Raw genomic sequence first — 5,244 nt, forward strand, 5'->3', positions numbered from 1 at the left:
ACTTGAAGTCTAGTGGTTGAGATCAGCAACTCGCATATGGAGAATCTGATAAAATTTGACATAATATTCCCGAGAGAGTGTGAGTTCATTACAGGCTCTTCCATATGGGATCTGAGAAGATGTTGTATTCTCAGAGGGAGGAGAGACTACACCCAAAACAAAAACATCATCTCCAAAACTATGCACGTATTTGGAATCGTTTCAAAAGTGTATAACAATCACAAACAACACAGGGAAGTGTGCACATATGCAACAATGTGAACTGCACGACATTTCATGAAGATTATGCACATAACAGGCACTTTGTTGTATTATTCAGAATATTGATTATGTGCCCAGAACAACCAAGAAAGAGAACTTCTTTGGTTTAGATGTTGTTTGTTTCCTAAAGTCTCACGCATTGAAGCTTAACCCTCAGGTTGGAAGTATTGGGAGACGGTATGGAACCCTAAGTGATGGGATCTAGTGACAGATCTTGAGCTCAGCTGGGGATGGACCTTTGGGGACTGTGGGACTCTGGCTTCTCTTCGATTTTCTGTTTTGAGATGTGTTCCTTCTCACATGTATTTTATGGTGACATAATGCAGATAAGAAGGGCTTTTCCTGGAACAAGCCATTGCCAGTGTGATGCCCCTGAGCTTGAAAAACTGTGTTTCATAATCCAGTTTTTTTATAGGGTTACCTTGCCTCAGGTATATCATTATGGTAATGAAGATAAATTAATACAAGTGTGTTCACCTTCACATCAGTGAAAAGGGAACATTTATCTAAAATTGTGCTTCCTTGTTTTATTTTTTGTTCCTAACTTTTTAAAAATGGGAAAAAGGGACAGCTTTTTCTTGTTATTGATTCATTAAGAAAGCTGTGACTAGATACTTCTGCTGGTTTGCAATTTCCATTGGAGGGAAGCCCTTTATAGTGGGTAGGACTATTTTCTTATTTTAAATAGTTACCCAGCCTTTCTTGTATAAAAAGCATAGCTTTTGTGTCTTCCCCAAGAACCAAACAAACTGCAGTTCTGGGGCTCTGATCATTTGGCTAACTGAAGACTCTACCTTAAGGCAGAGGACCACCATGTATGGCATTTCTTGGATCATTACTGATGCTCATTCTTTTTGGAGGGTAAAGGGCAATTAAAAACCCCTTTAGTCTGTTTTTGTGTCTAGGTATGACAACTTTCTTCAGCTCAATAAAAGAGAATCAGAAAGGTTCCGAGAGTGGGAATTGGCCTATTTCTTGTAACAGCTGGGTGCAGTATACACCCTCTTGGTATTCTCTGTGCCATGGCTGCTTTGTTACTTTTTGAACTGTTTGTTGGCACTGTAGTTGCCATTTCCCCTTCACATCTGTGTTTATCAAAGTCCTCACGCCTTCATGCTCTGTTATACACTGTCTCAGAGAAAGTTTTGCAGCTTTGCTATAACCAGAGTCCTCGGCAAACAGACTTTAATTAGTGTTTGAACTTGTTTTGGTTTCTGGCAAAATGAAAAACATTGCACTGCTGTTTAAACATTCACCTTTGGTTAGCCTTTTAGGATAGTGGGATTGTTCTTTTTTAACAAAATAGCTCTTTCAAGTCAGCATCAATGAACAGCAGTTGAGCACAAGTCTTCTTTGCCAATGCCGAATTGCACGCTCAGTCAAATGAGCTCAGATGATCGCAGCTTATAGTAACTATGTTTGACAGTTGTAATTAATGTGCACTGAACTCTGGAGGAGACATAGGGAGTTGTTCTGGGTTGATGATGCTAGAGGGAATTTCTGATGACATGAACATTTTCTCTTCTCCCCTAAAATTGTTCTGTTTTCTTAACAGAATGCCTTTGAGCTGCTTTTTGGAGTAGGCTCTCCTAAAGGGTTACTAAACGACAATGTGAAAATCATTCTCTATTCATTTTCTCTGGTTCCTTTTGACATTTGACCCAAAGGGAGGTCAGGAAGGGTCCAAAGGGTACTCACTGTGGCTGGGTCATGAATGAAATAGGCTGCTCAACACACAGGCAGAGCTGCTGGTCCCAGGTGAACTACTGTGTAAAAAGGCGCCTAATTCCTCCCTCTTCCTTAATCATTATTACATCTTTAGTATTCTGGTGACTTGTTATCTTTTAAAGAGATTACATCTATGGTTATGTAGTATTTTCTGAAATGCTTATATTTATAGAAAAACTTTTCTTTTTGGTTATTCATAGAGATAACATATAAAAGTAAGGCTTATTATAAGCTGGGATATGGCTTAGCAGGTAAAGGTACTTGCTGTCAAGCGAGATGACCAGAATTCTAGTCTTAGGACCTCATTTGCTAGTCAGGGCACATGAGCAACTACTCTCCCAGTTGTGCAACAAGACTCTTACTGGGAAGGCAAGCATCTATATCAAATTATCCCAGACAGGCAGACCATGACAGGTTAAAGTATGGATAGATATCTCCAAAGTCCAACTTGGTGAGTAAATGAGTTGTATTGGAGTTACTTAAAAAATATGAATGAGGGGTTTGCCTCCCTCCATCTTCCTTACCTCCTCCTCCTCCTCCTCCTCCTCCTCCTCCTCCTCCTCCCTCCTCCTCCTCTCCCTCTCTCTCTCTCTCTCTCTCTCTCTCTCTCTCTCTCTCTCTCTCTCTGTCTTGTGGCGTATAATCTTAATCTCCCTTTGCTGTTGGACATGGTATTGCACACTTGAAATACTAGGAAGATAGGGAGCTTGAGGCCAACCTGGGTTATATAGTGAGACTCTATCTCAGACAAACAAAAGGCCAAAATAAAAGAAACCATATTTTGATAGCTAAGGGAGCGTGCTTCTCCTGAACCCTTCAATTCTGTGCACATTAACATTGTTAACCCTTGAAAGGAATAGGTACAATTGGAAATGGTTTGAGTTTCAACAGTGAATCTGTTAGATATATACAGTAGACCGTTTTTACCTGTATTACTGTATTTAATAGTATAGAATAGTGGAACATGGCCTTAGAGACTTGGCTGAAAGTAAATTCACAAGCAATGTTCTACTGGAGATTCAAATTGTATGGAAGATCTGTTCCCTCTTGAGAGATTTGTAAGGATAAGGCAGGAAGAAAGGGAACCACTGCCACCACAGCAGCAGCAGCAGCAGCAGCAGCAGCAGCAGCAGCAGCAGCAGCAGCGACAACAACAACAAATCCCTCTACAGCCATCTGATTTCCGGGACTGTTTGGGACGTGTAATACTAGTCTGACTGTTTCCATTAAGACAGCTGGCTCATCAGTAGCCAGTAGTACCCTTGTAAATAGGAAATTAAAGATTTTAAATAGGAGACTTAGGTGGACACATACCTTTATTTTTTTCTCAGAATTTGGGAAGTGGATCAGTAGGATCAAGGCCAGTGTGGTTTACATAGCTGAGACAGACTGCATCTCAACAAAACAAAACACAAACAAACAAAACCAAACTAAGGGGTAGGGATAAGTTCAGTTGGTAGAGTGCTTATCTAGTATCCACAAAGCCCTGGGTTCTGTCCCATTAACACATAGATCAGGTATGGTGGTAAACCCAGTATTTGAGATAAAAATATTTCAAAGTCATCTTTGTCTATCTAGTGAGTTCAAGGCCAGCCTAGGATACATGGGACCTCTCTAAATAAATGACTTAATAAATAAGAGACAAATTTTGAACACTATAAAATTTCCACACTGCTTTGTCTTGTTTATCTGTTGCTGCAATTGAAGTAGTTCAACAAAAGCAACTGAAGGCAGACAGGGTTTGGTTTACAGTTACAAGGTACACTCCATCATGGTGGGGTAGTCAAGAGATGATTTTACAGTCAGGAAGCAGAAACTGATGAAAAGGAGTAACACAGTTTCTTCTCTTCACTTATCGTATTAAAGAACTGCTTTATATGTATAAGCATCTTGCCTGTATGCACATCTGTGCACACATGCAAGCATGGAGGACAGAAGGGGGCATTGGAACAGCAATGAATGTTGTTTCAAGTGCTTCTTCCATGCATCAGAGACTGGGAATAATGCAGCAATAACAATGTGTCTCTGTGATATACTGACTTAGACTACTTTGGGTATGTAGCCTGAAGTGCTGGGCTAACTCGTATGGGCTCTTGACTTATGTGGCATTTCTTCTTTTAGTTTCTTGAGGAAGCCCCACACAGACCTCCAAGGCTGCACCTGTTTATGTTCTCCCCTTCCCCAGCAGCAAATAGGGCTCCTCTTTCTCTACACCCTTAGGAGTCACTTATTTTCTTGCTGAATAACATGAAATTTCCATGTGGTTTCTCAAAGCAGTATTAATTTGAATCTCCGTGATATATAAGCATGTTGGACACTTTTAAAAATCATTTATCAGCCATTTGTGCTCTAATTTCTAGCCTTTCTATTCAGTTTATTAGTTCATTTCATTGATTGGATGATTTTTTGGTGTGTAAGTTGTGTAATTCTTTATATGTTTTAGATATTAGCTGCCATGGTTTCTAGTTTTATTCTTCTTTGATATGCTGAGACACAAGAGATTCTTTAGACTCTGTACTTGCTATGGATTGTTTTCAGAGATCTAAGCAAGAGGGAACAAGGCAACAATGTTAGGCATTTTCAAGTGAGAGCAACAGGATATTAATAATGTAGTAATTGAAAGAGTTTACTAGAATTCTATGATTGTATGTTAACATATTGTTAAATTGCTTTCTGCTACTAACATAAAAATATTTTCTGCCAGTACAATAACAATAATTGGTCCAGGCAAGAATTGTCAAGAGATGATAACATAAGGAGTAACCAATTTTACATGATCTAAAATTTAGCTTCTTTTTATTACTGAACTTTCCAAATATCTCTTATCTAGTTATCTTTTCTAACACACACACACACACACACACACACACACACACACACACACACACTACTCTCATCAACTTTAAAGAGTTCTGCCCCTAGAGTCCTTGTAGGTGTAGCTGCCATGTTACATGTACGTCAGTAGGTGGCAGAGAGGAGAGAGGCTATGGCTATGCTCAGTGTTCTGATCTGTGAACATCTGAATGATTAATACCCAAATATTCTCTGAAAGAAGTGAGACTGAGACAACCACCACTCTGGTGTCAGGCAGGCCCAGATAGGCTCTCAGGACAGAGAGCAAGCCAGAGACTAGAATAAAATCCCCAGAGCAGAAGTGAGCCTAAGACAGACGACCCTTGCAAGGGGCCATCAAGCAGGCTAGATAAGGAGGGAGCCCAAGACAACCACCAGTCAGTGCCATGGGGCCTGGACAGG

At 40.1% G+C, this 5,244-nt stretch overlaps 1 non-coding gene across 1 annotated transcript; it reads left to right on the top strand.

The window, feature by feature from the left end:
* Positions 1-4,900: 4,900 nt before the first annotated feature.
* Positions 4,901-5,032, top strand: LOC116912974. The gene has a single exon (XR_004389539.1). It is a non-coding gene; the product is annotated as a small nucleolar RNA SNORA17 (small nucleolar RNA).
* The last annotated feature ends 212 nt before the right edge of the window (positions 5,033-5,244 follow it).

This window comes from Rattus rattus, chromosome 11, assembly GCF_011064425.1.
Source record: "Rattus rattus isolate New Zealand chromosome 11, Rrattus_CSIRO_v1, whole genome shotgun sequence".
Lineage (NCBI taxonomy): Eukaryota > Metazoa > Chordata > Mammalia > Rodentia > Muridae > Rattus > Rattus rattus.